The 26,251-nt window shown below is 43.9% G+C and overlaps 1 protein-coding gene and 22 non-coding genes across 24 annotated transcripts in view; 1 reads left to right on the forward strand and 22 right to left on the reverse strand.

Moving 5' to 3' along the window:
* The window catches only part of LOC132151859 (uncharacterized), a 387,012-nt gene that overhangs the window by 46,841 nt on the left and 313,920 nt on the right, over nucleotides 1–26,251 (forward strand). The window lies entirely within an intron of this gene.
* Nucleotides 485–558, reverse strand: trnat-agu (transfer RNA threonine (anticodon AGU)). The gene has a single exon. It is a non-coding gene; the product is annotated as a tRNA-Thr (tRNA).
* Nucleotides 673–762, reverse strand: trnar-ucu (transfer RNA arginine (anticodon UCU)). Its single transcript is given in 2 exon segments — nucleotides 673–708; nucleotides 726–762. It is a non-coding gene; the product is annotated as a tRNA-Arg (tRNA).
* Nucleotides 1,784–1,857, reverse strand: trnat-cgu (transfer RNA threonine (anticodon CGU)). Its single transcript has one exon. It is a non-coding gene; the product is annotated as a tRNA-Thr (tRNA).
* Nucleotides 2,974–3,063, reverse strand: trnar-ucu (transfer RNA arginine (anticodon UCU)). Its single transcript is given in 2 exon segments — nucleotides 2,974–3,009; nucleotides 3,027–3,063. It is a non-coding gene; the product is annotated as a tRNA-Arg (tRNA).
* Nucleotides 3,243–3,316, reverse strand: trnat-ugu (transfer RNA threonine (anticodon UGU)). Its single transcript has one exon. It is a non-coding gene; the product is annotated as a tRNA-Thr (tRNA).
* Nucleotides 4,280–4,353, reverse strand: trnat-cgu (transfer RNA threonine (anticodon CGU)). The gene has a single exon. It is a non-coding gene; the product is annotated as a tRNA-Thr (tRNA).
* On the reverse strand, nucleotides 4,818–4,891 carry trnat-agu (transfer RNA threonine (anticodon AGU)). Its single transcript has one exon. It is a non-coding gene; the product is annotated as a tRNA-Thr (tRNA).
* trnat-ugu (transfer RNA threonine (anticodon UGU)) lies at nucleotides 8,803–8,876 on the reverse strand. Its single transcript has one exon. It is a non-coding gene; the product is annotated as a tRNA-Thr (tRNA).
* Nucleotides 10,360–10,433, reverse strand: trnat-agu (transfer RNA threonine (anticodon AGU)). Its single transcript has one exon. It is a non-coding gene; the product is annotated as a tRNA-Thr (tRNA).
* On the reverse strand, nucleotides 10,747–10,820 carry trnat-ugu (transfer RNA threonine (anticodon UGU)). The gene has a single exon. It is a non-coding gene; the product is annotated as a tRNA-Thr (tRNA).
* Nucleotides 13,389–13,462, reverse strand: trnat-cgu (transfer RNA threonine (anticodon CGU)). The gene has a single exon. It is a non-coding gene; the product is annotated as a tRNA-Thr (tRNA).
* On the reverse strand, nucleotides 13,926–13,999 carry trnat-agu (transfer RNA threonine (anticodon AGU)). The gene has a single exon. It is a non-coding gene; the product is annotated as a tRNA-Thr (tRNA).
* Nucleotides 14,378–14,451, reverse strand: trnaa-ugc (transfer RNA alanine (anticodon UGC)). The gene has a single exon. It is a non-coding gene; the product is annotated as a tRNA-Ala (tRNA).
* Nucleotides 14,997–15,070, reverse strand: trnat-cgu (transfer RNA threonine (anticodon CGU)). The gene has a single exon. It is a non-coding gene; the product is annotated as a tRNA-Thr (tRNA).
* On the reverse strand, nucleotides 15,535–15,608 carry trnat-agu (transfer RNA threonine (anticodon AGU)). The gene has a single exon. It is a non-coding gene; the product is annotated as a tRNA-Thr (tRNA).
* trnat-ugu (transfer RNA threonine (anticodon UGU)) lies at nucleotides 19,520–19,593 on the reverse strand. Its single transcript has one exon. It is a non-coding gene; the product is annotated as a tRNA-Thr (tRNA).
* trnat-agu (transfer RNA threonine (anticodon AGU)) lies at nucleotides 21,077–21,150 on the reverse strand. Its single transcript has one exon. It is a non-coding gene; the product is annotated as a tRNA-Thr (tRNA).
* trnat-ugu (transfer RNA threonine (anticodon UGU)) lies at nucleotides 21,464–21,537 on the reverse strand. The gene has a single exon. It is a non-coding gene; the product is annotated as a tRNA-Thr (tRNA).
* On the reverse strand, nucleotides 24,106–24,179 carry trnat-cgu (transfer RNA threonine (anticodon CGU)). The gene has a single exon. It is a non-coding gene; the product is annotated as a tRNA-Thr (tRNA).
* trnat-agu (transfer RNA threonine (anticodon AGU)) lies at nucleotides 24,643–24,716 on the reverse strand. The gene has a single exon. It is a non-coding gene; the product is annotated as a tRNA-Thr (tRNA).
* Nucleotides 25,095–25,168, reverse strand: trnaa-ugc (transfer RNA alanine (anticodon UGC)). Its single transcript has one exon. It is a non-coding gene; the product is annotated as a tRNA-Ala (tRNA).
* Nucleotides 25,714–25,787, reverse strand: trnat-cgu (transfer RNA threonine (anticodon CGU)). Its single transcript has one exon. It is a non-coding gene; the product is annotated as a tRNA-Thr (tRNA).

Genomic DNA, 26,251 nt, shown 5'->3' on the forward strand with positions numbered 1-26,251 from the left:
TACGAGACAGACGCTTTAACCAACTAAGCCGCAGAGCACTAGGAGGGTGAGTAAGTTGATCAAAACATCCAGCGGTGAGGACAAAGGTCCACGGGCTGGTCAGCTTATGAGATTTTTCACAACTTTCTGTTGCCCGAGGGCATAAGCGTGCAATTTAATGATAAACAAAAGGCCAGAAGTCACCAATCTGTTTTGACTCAAACTTCAAATGGCCTCAAATCGCAGACTAATAGTCCAATGTGCTACACTCTGCGCCACATGCATTAGCTCCTTCCAGGCTTGCAGCTGTCCTAAACCAAAGATCACGTGTTTGCAAGGCAAGCTCTTTGACCAGCTGAGCCATGCTGCATTGCTGAGATGACTCTGTGCAGCATCTGAGGGGTGGTTCGCAAAATTAAATTCCATGCTGCTCTAGCACTCCTCTGCACCCCCTTTTACGGAGACCAAAAACCCTCAGCCCAAGGCGCCACTTCATCACCAGCAAAGGCACCGCTGGGATTCGAACCCAGGATCTCCTGTTTACTAGACAGGCGCTTTAACCAACTAAGCCACGGCACCAACTTGCATGCATCTAGTAAGAAATTGAGATTTAGAGTTTTATAACTCTGGAGGGGTGGCCAGAGAGCATGTGTGTTTGTTGGCCAAGCGCCATTAACAGAATGCCAAAAGTAACGACTCTGGTGGGACTCGAACCCACAACCTTTGAATGGCCTCATTTGGCAGTCTAGAAGTCCAATGCGCTATCCATTGCGCCACAGAGACAGGTGTGGAGCTTTTTTTCCTGGCTGGTGCCAGTCCGTTGAATTGAGTTCAGGCATTTGGGGAGCAGGAAGGAGAAGATATGTGGGTCTCTCTGTAATGTGGGTCTCTCTGCAAAATGAAATCGCATGCTGCTCTGACGCTCCTCTGTACCGCCTGATTACGCAAAGCAAAAACACACAACCCAAGGTGGTGTTTGATTACCAGCAAAGACAGTGCTGGGATTTGAATTCAGGGACCCACTTTATATTAAGTGGCCTGAACTACTATGTACTTAAATTTTAATTATTAATTTGGTACAAATCACTTATTGTGTACATGAATGTTTTTACATTGTACTTATATTTGCAATATATCTGCACGTAATTACATCTGTAATTAATTTCTGTAATTACATGTATAATTACATGGTTGACCCATCCCTCACACCTTAACACACCCTTATACTTACCCATACCACCAAATCTGTCCCTAACCTTACCTGTTTCCCACCTCAATAGCAGCAAAACCAATTAACAATTCAATATGAACACAATAAGTACATGTATTCATTTTTTGATGTAAGTACATAGTAGTTAAGGCCACTTAATGTAAAGTGGGACCAAATTCAGTATGTCCTATTTATGACACAAGCTTTAACCAACTAAGCCACGGCGCCAACCTGCACACACTCCCCCAGGGAGCGGCACTTAGAGGATAAAAGCATCCAGATAAGAGGCTAACGGCCAGGCTCTGCACAGCCTAAAATGTTTTTTTTTGACAACTGATTCGGGAGGCCAGCTAGCCTCTGGGTTTGTTGGCCAAATACCATTAGTTAACCTTTGAATGGCCTCATCTGGCAGGCTAGAAGTCCAGTTTGCTATCTATTGTGCCACAGAGCCTATCAGCAACTGTTGACCTGTTCAAAAGAGCGTTAGCATTATCAGGATGTGGTTTGGAAATGGAATCGCCTGCTGCCTTTGCTATCCCCGTTTGCAGTCCGATCTCAGAAAAGCACATGCTTGAGGCACACAAGGGATGCTAAAGGCACCGCTGGGATTTGAACCCAGGATCTCCTGTTTACGAGACAGATGCTTTAACCAACTAAGCCACAGCACCAAGAAGAGCACTAGGAGGGTGAGTAAGTTGATCAAAACATCCAGCGGTGAGGACAAAGGTTCTCACCTTCTCACCATAATGTTCGGGGTTCAGACACACTCTCTCTGTTTAAATCTAGATTAAAAACGCATCTCTTTCGCCAAGCATTCGAATAATGTATCTCTTAAATTGTGAGTGTAGTTGCATCTGCATTTTTATTCTTTAGCTTGGGTTAAACTAATTTTACTTTGTTGGATCAGCAGCTATGCTAATGATGTCTCTATCTTGTTTCTATGTTTTGCCACGGGATTTACATCCCGTGGTAACTAGGATTTACACAAGCTCCAGTCTGGATCCAGAACACCTGAGAAGAGATGATGCTGACCCTCAGAGGACCCCAGATGATCCTAACCTTGAATCAACAAACAGAACTAACAATTATTGCTACATGTGTGACTGCATCATATAATTACTATTAATTAATAATATTGATAGTTCATCATCTAGCTGACTACGTCTTGTATTATTATTATTATTTTTAATTTTCTGTAAAGTTGCTTTGTAACGATTTGTATTGTAAAAAGCGCTATACAAATACACTTGAAAAGGTCCACGGGCTGGTCAGCTTATGAGATTTTTCACAACTTTCTGTTACCCGAGGGCATAAGCGTGCAAGTTAATGATAAACAAAAGGCCAGAAGTCACCAATCTGTTTTGACTCAAACCCACAAACTTCAAATGGCCTCAAATCGCAGACTAATAGTCCAATGCGCTACACTCTACGCCACATGCAGTAGCTCCTTCCAGGCTTGCAGCAGTCCTAAACCAAGGACCACGTATTTGCAAGGCAAGCTCTTTGACCAGCTGAGCCATGCTGCATTGCTGAGATGACTCTTGGCAGCATCTGAGGGGTGGTTCGCAAATTAAATTGCATGCTGCTCTAGCACTCCTCTGCACCCGCTTTTACGGAGACCAAAACCTCTCAGCCCAAGGGGCCACTTCATCACCAGCAAAGGCACCGCTGGGATTCGAACCCAGGATCTCCTGTTTACTAGACAGGTTTTATAACTCTGGAGGGGTGGCCAGAGAGCATGTGTGTTTGTTGGCCAAGCGCCATAAACAGAATGCCAAAAGTAACGACTCTGGTGGGACTCAAACCCACAGCCTTTGAATGGCCTCATCTGGCAGTCTAGAAGTCCAATGCGCTATCCATTGCGCCACAGAGACATGTGTGGAGCTTTTTTTTCTGGCTTGTGCCAGTCCGTTGAATTGAGTGAAGGCATTTGGGGAGCGGGAAGGACAAGATGTGTGCGTCTCTCTGTAATTGGTATGTGGTTGGAAAAGTAGATGATCTGTAAGGGCTTCCTTTCCAAGAAAGAGCCCACAGAGCAGAGCCACCTCTTAAAAGGCACCGCTGGGAATAGAACCCACGATCTCCTGTTTACAAGACAAGTGCTTTGACCAGCTAAGCCACGGCGCCCTGCTGCATTGCTGACTTGGGTCAGAATTCTTCGGCAGCAGCTGAGGGGTGGTTGGCATATGAAATCGCATGCTGCTCTGACGCTTCTCTGTACCGCCTGATTCGCAAAGCAAAACCACAGAACCCAAGGTGGTGTTTGATTACCAGCAAAGACAGTGCTGGGATTTGAATTCAGGGACCCACTTTATATTAAGTGGCCTTAACTACTATGTACTTAAATTTTAATTATTAATTTGGTACAAATCACTTATTGTGTACATGCATGTTTTTACATTGTACTTATATTTGAAAAATATCTGCACGTAACTAAATCTGTAATTAATTTCTGAAATTACATGTATAATTACATGGTTGACCCATCCCTCACACCTTAACACACCCTTATACTTACCCATTCCACCAAATCTGTGCCTAACCTTACCTGTTTCCCACCTCAATAGCAGCAAAACCAATTAACAATACAATATGAACACAATAAGTACATGTATTCATTTTTTGCTGTAAGTACATAGTAGTTAAGGCCACTTAATATAAAGTGGGACCGAATTCAGTATGTACTATTTACGACACAAGCTTAAACCAACTAAGCCATGGCGCCAACCTGCACAGACTCTCCCAGGGAGCGGCACTTAGAGGATAAAAGCATCCAGATAAGAGGCTAACGGCCAGGCTCTGCACAGCCTAAAATGGTTTTTTTGACAACTGATTCGGGAGGCCAGCTAGCCTCTGGGTTTGTTGGCCAAATACCATTAGTTAACCTTTGAATGGCCTCATCTGGCAGGCTAGAAGTCCAGTTTGCTATCTATTGAGCCACAGAGCCTATCAGCAACTGTTGACCTGTTCAAAAGAGCGTTAGCATTATCAGGATGTGGTTTGGAAATGGAATCGCCTGCTGCCTTTGCTATCCCTGTTTGCAGTCCGATCTCAGAAAAGCACATGTTTGAGGCACACAAGGGATGCTAAAGGCACCGCTGGGATTTGAACCCAGGATCTCCTGTTTACGAGACAGACGCTTTAACCAACTAAGCCACAGCACCAAGCAGAGCACTACGAGGGTGAGTAAGTTGATCAAAACATCCAGCGGTGAGGACAAAAGTCCACGGGCTGGTCAGCTTATGAGATTTTTCACAACTTTCTGTTGCCCGAGGGCATAAGCGTGCAATTTAATGATAAACAAAAGGCCAGAAGTCACCAATCTGTTTTGACTCAAACCCACAAACTTCAAATGGCCTCAAATCGCAGACTAATAGTCCAATGCGCTACACTCTGCGCCACATGCAGTAGCTCCTTCCAGGCTTGCAGCAGTCCTAAACCAAGGATCACGTGTTTGCAAGGCAAGCTCTTTGACCAGCTGAGCCATGCTGCATTGCTGAGATGACTCTGGGCAGCATCTGAGGGGTGGTTCACAAAATTAAATTCCATGCTGCTCTAGCACTCCTCTGCACCCCCTTTTACGGAGACCAAAAACCCTCAGCCCAAGGCGCCACTTCATCACCAGCAAAGGCACTGCTGGGATTCGAACCCAGGATCTCCTGTTTACTAGACAAGCGCTTTAACCAACTAAGCCACGGCACCAACTTGCATGTATCTAGTAAGAAATTGAGATTTAGAGTTTTATAACTCTGGAGGGGTGGCCAGAGAGCATGTGTGTTTGTTGGCCAAGCGCCATTATCAGAATGCCAAAAGTAACGACTCTGGTGGGACTCGAACCCACAACCTTTGAATGGCCTCATTTGGCAGTCTAGGGGTGCTTCTCATTTCTTATTTGTGCATCCTCGTTTCCTTTCCTGCTTCCTTTCCTCGTGTCTTAGCTCCACCTCTTCAGGATGCGAGGGAAGGACACAAGGAAAAGACGCGAGGACGGAGGAATGGAAGCAAGTGAAATGATATATCCTCGCTCCCTTTAGCGTCACTTCAAAGCATCGTCAAGTAATGATGACTCTACACCGCTGGATTAAGCTTGCATATCGGGATTCGTGAATATTAGAGATAATTATTATTTATATTGTAACCGTTTCAACCTCCACAAAAGACCACATTTGTTATTATTTTTTATTACCAGTTATGATTAACAATAAATTATTCAAAGTTATTAAATGTTTTTTTTTTATTTGTAGTAGGCTATAGTATGAAAGTTTGTTTAATATTGGTGCTTTGATATAATTCTGCAACTGTACTAGAGTTGTGATTTTACATACATTTGTGTCTTGTACATGTAAACAATAATGATAATTATAATAATAATAATAATTAATAAACTGTGGCAAGAACACCATTTTTACTAAAGCAAAATACCAATAAAAGTTTGCAAAAGGTCTGGGTTTATGTAACTATGAATTCATGCACAATACATACTGTATATATATAATTAGTTTTTTTGCATATGCAAACATGGATCAATTGTTTACAACACTACTTGTTAGCCTAATATAATTATTGTTAATTCCATCACATCATCATTGGACTTTTATAAGAGTCAGGTGTGTATTCTGTATATAAACCAATCTGAATTACACATTTCCATCTACAATTACGATGAAAACGATAGTAGGTATATCCTGTGCCCTATCATTACACCACATTCTTCACCAAATTGCACAACATGAACAGCGTCGCTCAAGCAGATGGAAAGCACGATTGCGTCATTGTGTCCTACTCCTGGCTGAGGTATTGTTAAAAATACTATGTGCAGATATGTTGTGGGGTTAATATTTGAATTCAGATTCACAGCCTTCTTTGTTGTGTATCGTTTCTTAATTTAAACTGATCAGTGCTATGTGCTTATACATAAAATAAACATATTTACATGCTATTTTTAATTACAGGTTAAAAGAACAGCTACTCCGATTTATGCAGAAATAAATGCCACCGTACCACTGCTAAAATTATACTTTGATGGTAGGCAGAACCTCAAGGAGGACTTTTGACTGACCCGGGACTCTATGGAAGCTTTGACAAGGATGCTGCCACAAGATGAAGCACATGGTTGGGGACACCACAATACCATACTGATAACTGTGTACTGGCTAGCACATGGACTGTCATACAGTGTGGTGTCCCGGGCCTTTCAGGTGCCAGTATCCTCTGTTTGCAGGCTGGTTCACACAGGAACCAAAAAGATTGCAGCCCTGCGCCAGCAGGTCATACAGTTGCCAGATGGACAAGACCTTGATGAGGTTGTCCTTGATTTTGAAAATTTGGCCAACAGCCCCATCTTCTCCAAGTGTGTGGGTGCTATAGATGGATGTCATGTCCGCATCAAGACCCCAGCTGGACCCACTGGCCAGGACTACATCAACAGAAAACTTTTCCCATCCATTCAGATGCAGGCAGTATGCGTTGGGAAGGGCCGGTTCCTTAATGTTTTTGTGGGATATCCTGGTTCTGTCCATGACACTAGAGTCCTGAGAAACAGCAAGATATATAAAGAGGCATTGTATCCTCCACAAGGATACTTTCTTTTGGGGGATGGAGGCTACCCCTGCATCACCCATCCTGTGGCCATCATTACTCCGTACCGGGAGCCAGTGCAAGGGAGAGTGCAGGCCCGCTTCAATCACTACCACGCCAAGGCTCGCTCCATAATTGAGCGGGCCTTTGGTGTGATGAAAACGCGTTGGAGGTCCCTGCTTTTCAAGTCTCTTGAGGTGGACCACACCTTTGCCCCAACAGTTATCATGGCGTGTGCAGTTCTGCATAACATTTGCCTGACAACAGGAGACATCATTGAAGGCCTTGAAGTTGTGGATGATGTTGGTTTACCTCCACCCTGTCCAGTGAGAGGGGTCTGTGGTGGAAATGCCTGGCGTGATAAACTGGCAGCAAAACTGTCAGCTCCTCAGGTGTATCCAGTGGAGTTAAATGAGCATGATTATTTGTAGAAAGACAAAGATGTTGCTACACAAAATGTTTAAGTTCAGATTATTAAAAATAAAAAAAATTCCCCATGTCTCTAGCCTCATGCATTAAATTATTTGCAATACCCACATTATCAATAGATAAAATAGTTATATGTAAATAAACATGTTTTCCAATTAAGCCAATATTTTTGTTTTGTACTCATCTGGCAACTGTGTTTACCATAAAACATCTATTAAGGCATATAATGCCACAACAAAAATTCTCAAAGCAAAAACGACAAACAGAAATAGGGTTCAACTTTTTTTAATCAATTGTTCAAAGAGGTCAAGGAACCTATTTGAAGTCGATTGCATTAATGTGTGCGTGGCCTGAAAACGTTCATCCTCTTTTTCAGTCTCCTTCTCTAGGAAATCCAGCACTCGGTTCGATCTTTTCTTTTTAGGTGGCGGGGGACCCGAAGAAGTACAGGGCCTTTCCTCCTGGAAGTTGCCTCTGCCAGACGATGCATAGGACGTTGTGTCCTCCTCCTCCCCCCTTTCTTCCACAGATGCGGATGGTGGTGACAAGGCAGGGTCTTTGGACACAGCAGAAAAGCCAGTGACTTCTGCATCGCATGAGTCTATCAGGATGGGAGGCTCAATAGATGGCCTCCCCCCAATAGCCTCATGCATGGCAGAAAACCACGGCCATGTGGCTGCTGTGGCCTCCCCACCATCCGTCCCAGTTCCCGTAGGAGGACAGCGGAGCTCCTAAAATAAAATTAATCTATTCTCTATTAAACTAGCAAGAAGAAAATTCACACCAAATGAAATAAATACATGCATCATTTTGTACATACCTTATATTTTCTTTTTATATTGTCCCATTTTTTGGAAATCTGACTTGGTGTAACTTTTCCATCTAAACCAATCCTCTGAAGAACTTTACTACACAATAAAAATCAACAAATTTTTTACTCAAACACAGACAAAGATAGTGTAATTAATTAAACAATTAAAAACAAGCCAGTAAAATGAAGAAACGTAATAAACATAATTAAAACTGTGCAGAAAAGTATATACATAGAAATTAAAGGCACTGTCAAAAAATAACCCACATTCATGCTTAATACTCACATTTATGTGTGTTTGAATTTTCTGCCATGGTTAGCACTTGGAGCAGATATGAAGGGGGAGGAGAATTTATACGTGCGTCACGTTAAGTCGATAAAAGACTTCCGCATAGGATACACCTGTGTATCCTCGCTGATCACTCCTCAGGAAGCCTCCTCCCTCCTCGATCCTCGCCTCCTCGCGGTGCAATTAGAGAATTGAGATGTCCTTCAAGATGGCTGAGCTCGATCGGTTTCCGGGTCATAGGATGGAGGACGGAGGAGCGAGGAGACGAGGATGGATATTGAGAAGCACCCTAGAAGTCCAATGCGCTATCCATTGCGCCACAGAGACAGGTGTGGAGCTTTTTTTTCCTGGCTGGTGCCAGTCCGTTGAATTGAGTTCAGGCATTTGGGGAGCAGGAAGGACAAGATATGTGGGTCTCTCTGTAATTGGTATGTGGTTGGAAAAGTGGAGGATCTGTAAGGGCTTCCTTTCCAAGAAAGAGCCCACAGAGCAGAGCCACCTCTTAAAAGGAACCACTGGGAATCGAACCCAGGATCTCCTGTTTACAAGACAAGCGCTTTGACCAGGTAAGCCACGGCGCCCTGCTGCATTGCTGACTTGGGTCAGAATTCTTCGTCAGCAGCTGAGGGGTGGTTGGCAAATGAAATCGCATGCTGCTCTGACGCTCCTCTGTACCGCCTGATTGCGCAAAGCAAAAACACACAACCCAAGGTGGTGTTTGATTACCAGCAAAGACAGTGCTGGGATTTGAGTTCAGGGACCCACTTTATATTAAGTGGCCTTAACTACTATGTACTTAAATTTTAATTATTAATTTGGTACAAATCACTTATTGTGTACATGCATGTTTTTACATTGTACTTATATTTGAAATATATCTGCACGTAATTACATCTGTAATTAATTTCTGTAATTACATGTATAATTACATGGTTGACCCATCCCTCACACCTTAACACACCCTTATACTTACCCATACCACCAAATCTGTCCTTAACCTTACCTGTTTCCCACCTCAATAGCAGCAAAACCAATTAACAATACAATATTAACACAATAAGTACATGTATTCATTTTTTGATGTAAGCACATAGTAGTTAAGGCCACTTAATATAAAGTGGGACCGAATTCAGTATGTCCTATTTACGACACAAGCTTTAACCAACTAAGCCACGGCGCCAACCTGCACACACTCTCCCAGGGAGCGGCACTTAGAGGATAAAAGCATCCAGATAAGAGGCTAACGGCCAGGCTCTGCACAGCCTAAAATGGTTTTTTTGACAACTGATTCGGGAGGCCAGCTAGCCTCTGGGTTTGTTGGCCAAATACCATTAGTTAACCTTTGAATTGCCTCATCTGGCAGGCTAGAAGTCCAGTTTGCTATCTATTGTGCCACAGAGCCTATCAGCAACTGTTGACCTGTTCAAAAGAGCGTTAGCATTATCAGGATGTGGTTTGGAAATGGAATCGCCTGCTGCCTTTGCTATCCCTGTTTGCAGTCCGATCTCAGAAAAGCACATGCTTGAGGCACACAAGGGATGCTAAAGGCACCGCTGGGATTTGAACAAAGGATCTCCTGTTTACGAGACAGACGCTTTAACCAACTAAGCGACAGCGCCAAGCAGAGCACTAGGAGGGTGAGTAAGTTGATCAAAACATCCAGCGGTGAGGACAAAGGTCCACGGGCTGGTCAGCTTATGAGATTTTTCACAACTTTCTGTTGCCCGAGGGCATAAGCGTGCAATTTAATGATTAACGAAAGGCCAGAAGTCACCAATCTGTTTTGACTCAAACCCACAAACTTCAAATCGCAGACTAATAGTCCAATGCGCTACACTCTGCGTCACATGCAGTAGCTCCTTCCAGGCTTGCAGCAGTCCTAAACCAAGGATCACGTGTTTGCAAGGCAAGCTCTTTGACCATCTGAGCCATGCTGCATTGCCTCTGGGCAGCATCTGAGGGGTGGTTCGCAAATTAAATTGCATGCTGCTCTAGCACTCCTCTGCACCCCCTTTTACGGAGACCAAAACCTCTCAGCCCAAGGCGCCACCTCATCACCAGCAATGGCACCGCTGGGATTCGAACCCAGGATCTCCTGTTTACTAGACAGGCGCTTTAACCAACTAAGCCACGGCACCAACTTGCATGTACCTACTAAGAAAGTGAGACTTAGAGTTTTATAACTCTGGAGGGGTGGTCAGAGAGCATATGTGTTTGTTGGCCAAGCGCCATTAACACAATGCCAAAAGTAACGACTCAGAGACAGAGACATGTGTGGAGCTTTTTTTTTCCTGGCTTGTGCCAGTCCGTTGAATTGAGTTCAGGCATTTGGGGAGCGGGAAGGACAAGATATGTGGGTCTCTCTGCAATTGGTATGTGGTTGGAAAAGTGGATGATCTGTAAGGGCTTCCTTTCCAAGAAAGAGCCCAATGAGCAGAGCCACCTGTTAAAAGGCACCGCTGGGAATCGAACCCAGGATCTCCTGTTTACAAGACAAGCGCTTTGACCAGCTAAGCCACGGCGCCCTGCTGCATTGTTGACTTGGGTCAGAATTCTTCGTCAGCAGCTGAGGGGTGGTTGGCAAATGAAATCGCATGCTGCTCTGACGCTCCTCTGTACCGCCTGATTGCGCAAAGCAAAAACACACAACCCAAGGTGGTGTTTGATTACCAGCAAAGACAGTGCTGGGATTTGAATTCAGGGACCCACTTCATATTAAGTGGCCTTAACTACTATGTACTTAAATTTTAATTATTAATTTGGTACAAATCCCTTATTTTGTACATGCATGTTTTTACATTGTACTTATATTTGAAAAATATCTGCACGTAACTACATCTGTAATTAATTTCTGAAATTACATGTATAATTACATGGTTGACCCATCCCTCACACCTTAACACATCTTATACTTACCCATACCACCAAATCTGTCCCTAACCTTACCTGTTTCCCACCTCAATAGCAGCAAAACCAATTAACAATACAATAGGAACACAATAAGTACAACCCGAATTCCGGAAAAGTTGGGACGTTTTTTAAATTTTAATAAAATGAAAACTAAAAGACTTTCAAATCACATGAGCAAATATTTTATTCATAATAGAACATAGATAACATAGCAAATGTTTAAACTGAGAAAGTTTACAATTTTATGCACAAAATGAGCTCTGTTCAATTTTGATTTCTGCTACAGGTCTCAAAATAGTTGGGACGGGGCATGTTTACCATGGTGTAGCATCTCCTTTTCTTTTCAAAACAGTTTGAAGACGTCTGGGCATTGAGGCTATGAGTTGCTGGAGTTTTGCTGTTGGAATTTGGTCCCATTCTTGCCTTATATAGATTTCCAGCTGCTGAAGAGTTCGTGGTCGTCTTTGACGTATTTTTCGTTTAATGATGCGCCAAATGTTCTCTATAGGTGAAAGATCTGGACTGCAGGCAGGCCAGGTTAGCACCCAGACTCTTCTACGACGAAGCCATGCTGTTGTTATAGCTGCAGTATGTGGTTTTGCATTGTCCTGCTGAAATAAACAAGGCCTTCCCTGAAATAGACGTTGTTTGAAGGGAAGCATATGTTGCTCTAAAACCTTTGTATACCTTTCAGCATTCACAGAGCCTTCCAAAACATGCAAGCTGCCCATACCGTATGCACTTATGCACCCCCATACCATCAGAGATGCTGGCTTTTGAACTGAATGCTGATAACATGCTGGAAGGTCTCCCTCCTCTTTAGCCCGGAGGACACGGCGTCCGTGATTTCCAACAAGAATGTCAAATTTGGACTCGTCTGACCATAAAACACTGTTCCACTTTGAAATAGTCCATTTTAAATGAGCCTTGGCCCACAGGACACGACGGCGCTTCTGGACCATGTTCACATATGGCTTCCTTTTTGCATGATAGAGCTTTAGTTGGCATCTGCTGATGGCACGGCGGATTGTGTTTACCGACAGTGGTTTCTGAAAGTATTCCTGGGCCCATTTAGTAATGTCATTGACACAATCATGCCGATGAGTGATGCAGTGTCGTCTGAGAGCCCGAAGACCATGGGCATCCAATAAAGGTCTCCGGCCTTGTCCCTTACGCACAGAGATTTCTCCAGTTTCTCTGAATCTTTTGATGATGTTATGCACTGTAGATGATGAGATTTGCAAAGCCTTTGCAATTTGACGTTGAGGAACATTGTTTTTAAAGTTTTCCACAATTTTTTTACGCAGTCTTTCACAGATTGGAGAGCCTCTGCCCATCTTTACTTCTGAGAGACTCTGCTTCTCTAAGACAAAGCTTTTATAGCTAATCATGTTACAGACCTGATATCAATTAACTTAATTAATCACTAGATGTTCTCCCAGCTGAATCTTTTCAAAACTGCTTGCTTTTTTAGCCATTTGTTGCCCCCATGCCAACTTTTTTGAGACCTGTAGCAGGCATTAAATTTTAAATGAGCTAATTAAGTGGATAAAAGTGTAAAATTTCTCAGTTTAAACATTTGCTACGTTATCTATGTTCTATTGTGAATAAAATATTGGCTCATGTGATTTGAAATTCCTTTAGTTTTCATTTTATTAAAATTTAAAAAACGTCCCAACTTTTCCGGAATTCGGGTTGTACATGTATTCATTTTTTGATGTAAGTACATAGTAGTTAAGGCCACTTAATATAAAGTGGGACCGAATTCAGTATGTCCTACTTATGACACAAGCTTTAACCAACTAAGCCACGGCGCCAACCTGCACACACTCCCCCAGGGAGCGGCACTTAGAGGATAAAAGCATCCAGATAAGAGGCTAACGGCCAGGCTCTGCACAGCCTAAAATGTTTTTTTTTGACAACTGATTCGGGAGGCCAGCTAGCCTCTGGGTTTGTTGGCCAAGTGCCATTAGTTAACCTTTGAATGGCCTCATCTGGCAGTCTAGAAGTCTAGTTTGCTATCTATTGTGCCACAGAGCCTATCAGCAACTGTTGACCTGTTCAAAAGAGCGTTAGCATTATCAGGATGTGGTTTGGAAATGGAATCACCTGCTGCCTTTGCTATCCCTGTTTGCAGTCCGATTTCAGAAAAGCACATGCTTGAGGCACACAAGGGATGCTAAAGGCACCGCTGGGATTTGAACCCAGGATCTCCTGTTTACGAGACAGACGCTTTAACCAACTAAGCCACAGCACCAAGTAGAGCACTAGGAGGGTGAGTAAGTTGATCAAAACATCCAGCGGTGAGGACAAAGGTCCACGGGCTGGTCAGCTTATGAGATTTTTCACAACTTTCTGTTGCCCGAGAGCATAAGCGTGCAATTTAATGATAAACAAAAGGCCAGAAGTCACCAATCTGTTTTGACTCAAAACCACAAACTTCAAATGGCCTCAAATCGCAGACTAATAGTCCAATGCGCTACACTCTGCGGCACATGCAGTAGCTCCTTCCAGGCTTGCAGCAGTCCTAAACCAAGGATCACGTGTTTGCAAGGCAAGCTCTTTGACCAGCTGAGCCATGCTGCATTGCTGAGATGACTCTGGGCAGCATCTGAGGGGTGGTTCGCAAATTAAATTGCAAGCTGCTCTAGCACTCCTCTGCACCCCCTTTTATGGAGACCAAAACCTCTCAGCCCAAGGCGCCACTTCATCACCAGCAAAGGCACCGCTGGGATTCGAACCCAGGATCTCCTGTTTACTAGACAGGCGCTTTAACCAACTAAGCCACGGCACCAACTGGCATGTACCTACTAAGAAAGTGAGACTTAGAGTTCTATAACTCTGGAGGGGTGGCCAGAGAGCGTATGTGTTTGAAGCGCCATTAACAGAATGCCAAAAGTAACGATTCTGGTGGGACTCAAACCCACAACCTTTGAATGGACTCATCTGGAAGTCTAGAAGTCCAAAGCGCTATCCATTGCACCACAGAGCCGTGTGTGGAGCTTTCTTTTCCTGGCTTGTGCCAGTCCGTTGAATTGAGTTCAGCCATTTGGGGAACAGAAACGACAAGTTATGCTGGTCTCTCTGCAATTTGTATGTGGTTGGAAAAGTGAAGGATCAGTAAGGGCTTCCTTTCCAAGAAAGAACCCATAGAGCAGAGCCACCTGTTAAAAGGCACCGCTGGGAATTGAACCCAGGATCTCCTGTTTGCAAGACAAGCGCTTTGACCAGCTAAGCCAAGGTGCCCTGCTGCATTGTTGACTTGGGTCAGAATTCTTCGGCAGCAGCTGAGGGGTGGTTGGCATATGAAATCGCATGCTGCTCTGACGCTCATCTGTACCGCCTGATTGCGCAAAGCGAAACCACACAACACAAGGTGGTGTTTGATTACCAGCAAAGACAGTGCTGGGATTTGAATTCAGTATGTCCTATTTACAACACAAGCTTTAACCAACTAAGCAACGGCGCCAACCTGCACACACTCTCTCAAGGAGGGGCACTTAGAGGATAAAAGCATCCAGATAAGAGGCCAACAGCCAGGCTCTGCACAGCCTAAAATAGTTTTTTTGACAACTGATTCGGGGTGGCCAGCTAGCCTCTGGGTTTGTTGGCCAGTTGCCATTACTTAACCTTTGAATGGCCTCAGCCTGTCAGCAACTGTTGACCTGTTCAAAAGTGCGTCAGCATTATCAGGATCTGGTTTGGAAATGGAATCGCCTGCTGCCTTTGCTATCCCTGTTTGCAGTCCGATCTCAGAAAAGCACATGCTTAAGGAACACAAGGGATGCTGAAGGCACCGCTGAGATTTGAACCCAGGATCTCCTGTTTACGAGACAGACACTTCAACCAACTAAGCCACGGTGCCAAGCAGAGCACTGGGAGGGTGAGTAAGTTGATCAAAACATCCAGGGGTGAGGACAAAGGTCCATGGGCTGGTCAGCTTATGAGATTTTTCACAACTTTCTGTTGCCCGAGGGCATAAGCGTGCAATTTAATGATAAACGAAAGGCAAGAAGTCACCAATCTGTTTTGACTCAAACGCACAAACTTCTTATGGGCTCACACCGCAGACTAACAGTCCAATGCGCTACACTCTGCGCCACATGCAGTAGCTCCTTCCAGGCTTGCAGCAGTCCTAAACCAAGGATCACTTGTTTGCAAGGCAAGCTCTTTGACCAGCTGAGCCATGCTGCATTGCTGAGACGACTTTGGGCAGCATCTGAGGGGTGGTTCGCAAATTAAATTGCATGCTGCTCTAGCACTCCTCTTCACCCCCTTTTTACGGAGAGCAAAATCTCACAGCCTAAGACAGCACTTGATCACCAGCAAAGGCACTGCTGGGATTCGAACCCAGGATCTCCTGTTTACTAGACAAGCGCTTTAACCAACTAAGCCACGGCACCAACTTGCATGTATCTAGTAAGAAATTGAGATTTAGAGTTTTATAACTCTGGAGGGGTGGCCAGAGAGCATGTGTGTTTGTTGGCCAAGCGCCATTATCAGAATGCCAAAAGTAACGACTCTGGTGGGACTCGAACCCACAACCTTTGAATGGCCTCATTTGGCAGTCTAGGGGTGCTTCTCATTTCTTATTTGTGCATCCTCGTTTCCTTTCCTGCTTCCTTTCCTCGTGTCTTAGCTCCACCTCTTCAGGATGCGAGGGAAGGACACAAGGAAAAGACGCGAGGACGGAGGAATGGAAGCAAGTGAAATGATATATCCTCGCTCCCTTTAGCGTCACTTCAAAGCATCGTCAAGTAATGATGACTCTACACCGCTGGATTAAGCTTGCATATCGGGATTCGTGAATATTAGAGATAATTATTATTTATATTGTAACCGTTTCAACCTCCACAAAAGACCACATTTGTTATTATTTTTTATTACCAGTTATGATTAACAATAAATTATTCAAAGTTATTAAATGTTTTTTTTTTATTTGTAGTAGGCTATAGTATGAAAGTTTGTTTAATATTGGTGCTTTGATATAATTCTGCAACTGTACTAGAGTTGTGATTTTACATACATTTGTGTCTTGTACATGTAAACAATAATGATAATTATAATAATAATAATAATTAATAAACTGTGGCAAGAACACCATTTTTACTAAAGCAAAATACCAATAAAAGTTTGCAAAAGGTCTGGGTTTATGTAACTATGAATTCATGCACAATACATACTGTATATATATAATTAGTTTTTTTGCATATGCAAACATGGATCAATTGTTTACAACACTACTTGTTAGCCTAATATAATTATTGTTAATTCCATCACATCATCATTGGACTTTTATAAGAGTCAGGTGTGTATTCTGTATATAAACCAATCTGAATTACACATTTCCATCTACAATTACGATGAAAACGATAGTAGGTATATCCTGTGCCCTATCATTACACCACATTCTTCACCAAATTGCACAACATGAACAGCGTCGCTCAAGCAGATGGAAAGCACGATTGCGTCATTGTGTCCTACTCCTGGCTGAGGTATTGTTAAAAATACTATGTGCAGATATGTTGTGGGGTTAATATTTGAATTCAGATTCACAGCCTTCTTTGTTGTGTATCGTTTCTTAATTTAAACTGATCAGTGCTATGTGCTTATACATAAAATAAACATATTTACATGCTATTTTTAATTACAGGTTAAAAGAACAGCTACTCCGATTTATGCAGAAATAAATGCCACCGTACCACTGCTAAAATTATACTTTGATGGTAGGCAGAACCTCAAGGAGGACTTTTGACTGACCCGGGACTCTATGGAAGCTTTGACAAGGATGCTGCCACAAGATGAAGCACATGGTTGGGGACACCACAATACCATACTGATAACTGTGTACTGGCTAGCACATGGACTGTCATACAGTGTGGTGTCCCGGGCCTTTCAGGTGCCAGTATCCTCTGTTTGCAGGCTGGTTCACACAGGAACCAAAAAGATTGCAGCCCTGCGCCAGCAGGTCATACAGTTGCCAGATGGACAAGACCTTGATGAGGTTGTCCTTGATTTTGAAAATTTGGCCAACAGCCCCATCTTCTCCAAGTGTGTGGGTGCTATAGATGGATGTCATGTCCGCATCAAGACCCCAGCTGGACCCACTGGCCAGGACTACATCAACAGAAAACTTTTCCCATCCATTCAGATGCAGGCAGTATGCGTTGGGAAGGGCCGGTTCCTTAATGTTTTTGTGGGATATCCTGGTTCTGTCCATGACACTAGAGTCCTGAGAAACAGCAAGATATATAAAGAGGCATTGTATCCTCCACAAGGATACTTTCTTTTGGGGGATGGAGGCTACCCCTGCATCACCCATCCTGTGGCCATCATTACTCCGTACCGGGAGCCAGTGCAAGGGAGAGTGCAGGCCCGCTTCAATCACTACCACGCCAAGGCTCGCTCCATAATTGAGCGGGCCTTTGGTGTGATGAAAACGCGTTGGAGGTCCCTGCTTTTCAAGTCTCTTGAGGTGGACCACACCTTTGCCCCAACAGTTATCATGGCGTGTGCAGTTCTGCATAACATTTGCCTGACAACAGGAGACATCATTGAAGGCCTTGAAGTTGTGGATGATGTTGGTTTACCTCCACCCTGTCCAGTGAGAGGGGTCTGTGGTGGAAATGCCTGGCGTGATAAACTGGCAGCAAAACTGTCAGCTCCTCAGGTGTATCCAGTGGAGTTAAATGAGCATGATTATTTGTAGAAAGACAAAGATGTTGCTACACAAAATGTTTAAGTTCAGATTATTAAAAATAAAAAAAATTCCCCATGTCTCTAGCCTCATGCATTAAATTATTTGCAATACCCACATTATCAATAGATAAAATAGTTATATGTAAATAAACATGTTTTCCAATTAAGCCAATATTTTTGTTTTGTACTCATCTGGCAACTGTGTTTACCATAAAACATCTATTAAGGCATATAATGCCACAACAAAAATTCTCAAAGCAAAAACGACAAACAGAAATAGGGTTCAACTTTTTTTAATCAATTGTTCAAAGAGGTCAAGGAACCTATTTGAAGTCGATTGCATTAATGTGTGCGTGGCCTGAAAACGTTCATCCTCTTTTTCAGTCTCCTTCTCTAGGAAATCCAGCACTCGGTTCGATCTTTTCTTTTTAGGTGGCGGGGGACCCGAAGAAGTACAGGGCCTTTCCTCCTGGAAGTTGCCTCTGCCAGACGATGCATAGGACGTTGTGTCCTCCTCCTCCCCCCTTTCTTCCACAGATGCGGATGGTGGTGACAAGGCAGGGTCTTTGGACACAGCAGAAAAGCCAGTGACTTCTGCATCGCATGAGTCTATCAGGATGGGAGGCTCAATAGATGGCCTCCCCCCAATAGCCTCATGCATGGCAGAAAACCACGGCCATGTGGCTGCTGTGGCCTCCCCACCATCCGTCCCAGTTCCCGTAGGAGGACAGCGGAGCTCCTAAAATAAAATTAATCTATTCTCTATTAAACTAGCAAGAAGAAAATTCACACCAAATGAAATAAATACATGCATCATTTTGTACATACCTTATATTTTCTTTTTATATTGTCCCATTTTTTGGAAATCTGACTTGGTGTAACTTTTCCATCTAAACCAATCCTCTGAAGAACTTTACTACACAATAAAAATCAACAAATTTTTTACTCAAACACAGACAAAGATAGTGTAATTAATTAAACAATTAAAAACAAGCCAGTAAAATGAAGAAACGTAATAAACATAATTAAAACTGTGCAGAAAAGTATATACATAGAAATTAAAGGCACTGTCAAAAAATAACCCACATTCATGCTTAATACTCACATTTATGTGTGTTTGAATTTTCTGCCATGGTTAGCACTTGGAGCAGATATGAAGGGGGAGGAGAATTTATACGTGCGTCACGTTAAGTCGATAAAAGACTTCCGCATAGGATACACCTGTGTATCCTCGCTGATCACTCCTCAGGAAGCCTCCTCCCTCCTCGATCCTCGCCTCCTCGCGGTGCAATTAGAGAATTGAGATGTCCTTCAAGATGGCTGAGCTCGATCGGTTTCCGGGTCATAGGATGGAGGACGGAGGAGCGAGGAGACGAGGATGGATATTGAGAAGCACCCTAGAAGTCCAATGCGCTATCCATTGCGCCACAGAGACAGGTGTGGAGCTTTTTTTTCCTGGCTGGTGCCAGTCCGTTGAATTGAGTTCAGGCATTTGGGGAGCAGGAAGGACAAGATATGTGGGTCTCTCTGTAATTGGTATGTGGTTGGAAAAGTGGAGGATCTGTAAGGGCTTCCTTTCCAAGAAAGAGCCCACAGAGCAGAGCCACCTCTTAAAAGGAACCACTGGGAATCGAACCCAGGATCTCCTGTTTACAAGACAAGCGCTTTGACCAGGTAAGCCACGGCGCCCTGCTGCATTGCTGACTTGGGTCAGAATTCTTCGTCAGCAGCTGAGGGGTGGTTGGCAAATGAAATCGCATGCTGCTCTGACGCTCCTCTGTACCGCCTGATTGCGCAAAGCAAAAACACACAACCCAAGGTGGTGTTTGATTACCAGCAAAGACAGTGCTGGGATTTGAGTTCAGGGACCCACTTTATATTAAGTGGCCTTAACTACTATGTACTTAAATTTTAATTATTAATTTGGTACAAATCACTTATTGTGTACATGCATGTTTTTACATTGTACTTATATTTGAAATATATCTGCACGTAATTACATCTGTAATTAATTTCTGTAATTACATGTATAATTACATGGTTGACCCATCCCTCACACCTTAACACACCCTTATACTTACCCATACCACCAAATCTGTCCTTAACCTTACCTGTTTCCCACCTCAATAGCAGCAAAACCAATTAACAATACAATATTAACACAATAAGTACATGTATTCATTTTTTGATGTAAGCACATAGTAGTTAAGGCCACTTAATATAAAGTGGGACCGAATTCAGTATGTCCTATTTACGACACAAGCTTTAACCAACTAAGCCACGGCGCCAACCTGCACACACTCTCCCAGGGAGCGGCACTTAGAGGATAAAAGCATCCAGATAAGAGGCTAACGGCCAGGCTCTGCACAGCCTAAAATGGTTTTTTTGACAACTGATTCGGGAGGCCAGCTAGCCTCTGGGTTTGTTGGCCAAATACCATTAGTTAACCTTTGAATTGCCTCATCTGGCAGGCTAGAAGTCCAGTTTGCTATCTATTGTGCCACAGAGCCTATCAGCAACTGTTGACCTGTTCAAAAGAGCGTTAGCATTATCAGGATGTGGTTTGGAAATGGAATCGCCTGCTGCCTTTGCTATCCCTGTTTGCAGTCCGATCTCAGAAAAGCACATGCTTGAGGCACACAAGGGATGCTAAAGGCACCGCTGGGATTTGAACAAAGGATCTCCTGTTTACGAGACAGACGCTTTAACCAACTAAGCGACAGCGCCAAGCAGAGCACTAGGAGGGTGAGTAAGTTGATCAAAACATCCAGCGGTGAGGACAAAGGTCCACGGGCTGGTCAGCTTATGAGATTTTTCACAACTTTCTGTTGCCCGAGGGCATAAGCGTGCAATTTAATGATTAACGAAAGGCCAGAAGTCACCAATCTGTTTTGACTCAAACCCACAAACTTCAAATCGCAGACTAATAGTCCAATGCGCTACACTCTGCGTCACATGCAGTAGCTCCTTCCAGGCTTGCAGCAGTCCTAAACCAAGGATCACGTGTTTGCAAGGCAAGCTCTTTGACCATCTGAGCCATGCTGCATTGCCTCTGGGCAGCATCTGAGGGGTGGTTCGCAAATTAAATTGCATGCTGCTCTAGCACTCCTCTGCACCCCCTTTTACGGAGACCAAAACCTCTCAGCCCAAGGCGCCACCTCATCACCAGCAATGGCACCGCTGGGATTCGAACCCAGGATCTCCTGTTTACTAGACAGGCGCTTTAACCAACTAAGCCACGGCACCAACTTGCATGTACCTACTAAGAAAGTGAGACTTAGAGTTTTATAACTCTGGAGGGGTGGTCAGAGAGCATATGTGTTTGTTGGCCAAGCGCCATTAACACAATGCCAAAAGTAACGACTCAGAGACAGAGACATGTGTGGAGCTTTTTTTTTCCTGGCTTGTGCCAGTCCGTTGAATTGAGTTCAGGCATTTGGGGAGCGGGAAGGACAAGATATGTGGGTCTCTCTGCAATTGGTATGTGGTTGGAAAAGTGGATGATCTGTAAGGGCTTCCTTTCCAAGAAAGAGCCCAATGAGCAGAGCCACCTGTTAAAAGGCACCGCTGGGAATCGAACCCAGGATCTCCTGTTTACAAGACAAGCGCTTTGACCAGCTAAGCCACGGCGCCCTGCTGCATTGTTGACTTGGGTCAGAATTCTTCGTCAGCAGCTGAGGGGTGGTTGGCAAATGAAATCGCATGCTGCTCTGACGCTCCTCTGTACCGCCTGATTGCGCAAAGCAAAAACACACAACCCAAGGTGGTGTTTGATTACCAGCAAAGACAGTGCTGGGATTTGAATTCAGGGACCCACTTCATATTAAGTGGCCTTAACTACTATGTACTTAAATTTTAATTATTAATTTGGTACAAATCCCTTATTTTGTACATGCATGTTTTTACATTGTACTTATATTTGAAAAATATCTGCACGTAACTACATCTGTAATTAATTTCTGAAATTACATGTATAATTACATGGTTGACCCATCCCTCACACCTTAACACATCTTATACTTACCCATACCACCAAATCTGTCCCTAACCTTACCTGTTTCCCACCTCAATAGCAGCAAAACCAATTAACAATACAATAGGAACACAATAAGTACAACCCGAATTCCGGAAAAGTTGGGACGTTTTTTAAATTTTAATAAAATGAAAACTAAAAGACTTTCAAATCACATGAGCAAATATTTTATTCATAATAGAACATAGATAACATAGCAAATGTTTAAACTGAGAAAGTTTACAATTTTATGCACAAAATGAGCTCTGTTCAATTTTGATTTCTGCTACAGGTCTCAAAATAGTTGGGACGGGGCATGTTTACCATGGTGTAGCATCTCCTTTTCTTTTCAAAACAGTTTGAAGACGTCTGGGCATTGAGGCTATGAGTTGCTGGAGTTTTGCTGTTGGAATTTGGTCCCATTCTTGCCTTATATAGATTTCCAGCTGCTGAAGAGTTCGTGGTCGTCTTTGACGTATTTTTCGTTTAATGATGCGCCAAATGTTCTCTATAGGTGAAAGATCTGGACTGCAGGCAGGCCAGGTTAGCACCCAGACTCTTCTACGACGAAGCCATGCTGTTGTTATAGCTGCAGTATGTGGTTTTGCATTGTCCTGCTGAAATAAACAAGGCCTTCCCTGAAATAGACGTTGTTTGAAGGGAAGCATATGTTGCTCTAAAACCTTTGTATACCTTTCAGCATTCACAGAGCCTTCCAAAACATGCAAGCTGCCCATACCGTATGCACTTATGCACCCCCATACCATCAGAGATGCTGGCTTTTGAACTGAATGCTGATAACATGCTGGAAGGTCTCCCTCCTCTTTAGCCCGGAGGACACGGCGTCCGTGATTTCCAACAAGAATGTCAAATTTGGACTCGTCTGACCATAAAACACTGTTCCACTTTGAAATAGTCCATTTTAAATGAGCCTTGGCCCACAGGACACGACGGCGCTTCTGGACCATGTTCACATATGGCTTCCTTTTTGCATGATAGAGCTTTAGTTGGCATCTGCTGATGGCACGGCGGATTGTGTTTACCGACAGTGGTTTCTGAAAGTATTCCTGGGCCCATTTAGTAATGTCATTGACACAATCATGCCGATGAGTGATGCAGTGTCGTCTGAGAGCCCGAAGACCATGGGCATCCAATAAAGGTCTCCGGCCTTGTCCCTTACGCACAGAGATTTCTCCAGTTTCTCTGAATCTTTTGATGATGTTATGCACTGTAGATGATGAGATTTGCAAAGCCTTTGCAATTTGACGTTGAGGAACATTGTTTTTAAAGTTTTCCACAATTTTTTTACGCAGTCTTTCACAGATTGGAGAGCCTCTGCCCATCTTTACTTCTGAGAGACTCTGCTTCTCTAAGACAAAGCTTTTATAGCTAATCATGTTACAGACCTGATATCAATTAACTTAATTAATCACTAGATGTTCTCCCAGCTGAATCTTTTCAAAACTGCTTGCTTTTTTAGCCATTTGTTGCCCCCATGCCAACTTTTTTGAGACCTGTAGCAGGCATTAAATTTTAAATGAGCTAATTAAGTGGATAAAAGTGTAAAATTTCTCAGTTTAAACATTTGCTACGTTATCTATGTTCTATTGTGAATAAAATATTGGCTCATGTGATTTGAAATTCCTTTAGTTTTCATTTTATTAAAATTTAAAAAACGTCCCAACTTTTCCGGAATTCGGGTTGTACATGTATTCATTTTTTGATGTAAGTACATAGTAGTTAAGGCCACTTAATATAAAGTGGGACCGAATTCAGTATGTCCTACTTATGACACAAGCTTTAACCAACTAAGCCACGGCGCCAACCTGCACACACTCCCCCAGGGAGCGGCACTTAGAGGATAAAAGCATCCAGATAAGAGGCTAACGGCCAGGCTCTGCACAGCCTAAAATGTTTTTTTTTGACAACTGATTCGGGAGGCCAGCTAGCCTCTGGGTTTGTTGGCCAAGTGCCATTAGTTAACCTTTGAATGGCCTCATCTGGCAGTCTAGAAGTCTAGTTTGCTATCTATTGTGCCACAGAGCCTATCAGCAACTGTTGACCTGTTCAAAAGAGCGTTAGCATTATCAGGATGTGGTTTGGAAATGGAATCACCTGCTGCCTTTGCTATCCCTGTTTGCAGTCCGATTTCAGAAAAGCACATGCTTGAGGCACACAAGGGATGCTAAAGGCACCGCTGGGATTTGAACCCAGGATCTCCTGTTTACGAGACAGACGCTTTAACCAACTAAGCCACAGCACCAAGTAGAGCACTAGGAGGGTGAGTAAGTTGATCAAAACATCCAGCGGTGAGGACAAAGGTCCACGGGCTGGTCAGCTTATGAGATTTTTCACAACTTTCTGTTGCCCGAGAGCATAAGCGTGCAATTTAATGATAAACAAAAGGCCAGAAGTCACCAATCTGTTTTGACTCAAAACCACAAACTTCAAATGGCCTCAAATCGCAGACTAATAGTCCAATGCGCTACACTCTGCGGCACATGCAGTAGCTCCTTCCAGGCTTGCAGCAGTCCTAAACCAAGGATCACGTGTTTGCAAGGCAAGCTCTTTGACCAGCTGAGCCATGCTGCATTGCTGAGATGACTCTGGGCAGCATCTGAGGGGTGGTTCGCAAATTAAATTGCAAGCTGCTCTAGCACTCCTCTGCACCCCCTTTTATGGAGACCAAAACCTCTCAGCCCAAGGCGCCACTTCATCACCAGCAAAGGCACCGCTGGGATTCGAACCCAGGATCTCCTGTTTACTAGACAGGCGCTTTAACCAACTAAGCCACGGCACCAACTGGCATGTACCTACTAAGAAAGTGAGACTTAGAGTTCTATAACTCTGGAGGGGTGGCCAGAGAGCGTATGTGTTTGAAGCGCCATTAACAGAATGCCAAAAGTAACGATTCTGGTGGGACTCAAACCCACAACCTTTGAATGGACTCATCTGGAAGTCTAGAAGTCCAAAGCGCTATCCATTGCACCACAGAGCCGTGTGTGGAGCTTTCTTTTCCTGGCTTGTGCCAGTCCGTTGAATTGAGTTCAGCCATTTGGGGAACAGAAACGACAAGTTATGCTGGTCTCTCTGCAATTTGTATGTGGTTGGAAAAGTGAAGGATCAGTAAGGGCTTCCTTTCCAAGAAAGAACCCATAGAGCAGAGCCACCTGTTAAAAGGCACCGCTGGGAATTGAACCCAGGATCTCCTGTTTGCAAGACAAGCGCTTTGACCAGCTAAGCCAAGGTGCCCTGCTGCATTGTTGACTTGGGTCAGAATTCTTCGGCAGCAGCTGAGGGGTGGTTGGCATATGAAATCGCATGCTGCTCTGACGCTCATCTGTACCGCCTGATTGCGCAAAGCGAAACCACACAACACAAGGTGGTGTTTGATTACCAGCAAAGACAGTGCTGGGATTTGAATTCAGTATGTCCTATTTACAACACAAGCTTTAACCAACTAAGCAACGGCGCCAACCTGCACACACTCTCTCAAGGAGGGGCACTTAGAGGATAAAAGCATCCAGATAAGAGGCCAACAGCCAGGCTCTGCACAGCCTAAAATAGTTTTTTTGACAACTGATTCGGGGTGGCCAGCTAGCCTCTGGGTTTGTTGGCCAGTTGCCATTACTTAACCTTTGAATGGCCTCAGCCTGTCAGCAACTGTTGACCTGTTCAAAAGTGCGTCAGCATTATCAGGATCTGGTTTGGAAATGGAATCGCCTGCTGCCTTTGCTATCCCTGTTTGCAGTCCGATCTCAGAAAAGCACATGCTTAAGGAACACAAGGGATGCTGAAGGCACCGCTGAGATTTGAACCCAGGATCTCCTGTTTACGAGACAGACACTTCAACCAACTAAGCCACGGTGCCAAGCAGAGCACTGGGAGGGTGAGTAAGTTGATCAAAACATCCAGGGGTGAGGACAAAGGTCCATGGGCTGGTCAGCTTATGAGATTTTTCACAACTTTCTGTTGCCCGAGGGCATAAGCGTGCAATTTAATGATAAACGAAAGGCAAGAAGTCACCAATCTGTTTTGACTCAAACGCACAAACTTCTTATGGGCTCACACCGCAGACTAACAGTCCAATGCGCTACACTCTGCGCCACATGCAGTAGCTCCTTCCAGGCTTGCAGCAGTCCTAAACCAAGGATCACTTGTTTGCAAGGCAAGCTCTTTGACCAGCTGAGCCATGCTGCATTGCTGAGACGACTTTGGGCAGCATCTGAGGGGTGGTTCGCAAATTAAATTGCATGCTGCTCTAGCACTCCTCTTCACCCCCTTTTTACGGAGAGCAAAATCTCACAGCCTAAGACAGCACTTGATCACCAGCAA

The sequence above is a fragment of the Carassius carassius genome, chromosome 1, assembly GCF_963082965.1.
Source record: "Carassius carassius chromosome 1, fCarCar2.1, whole genome shotgun sequence".
NCBI lineage: Eukaryota > Metazoa > Chordata > Actinopteri > Cypriniformes > Cyprinidae > Carassius > Carassius carassius.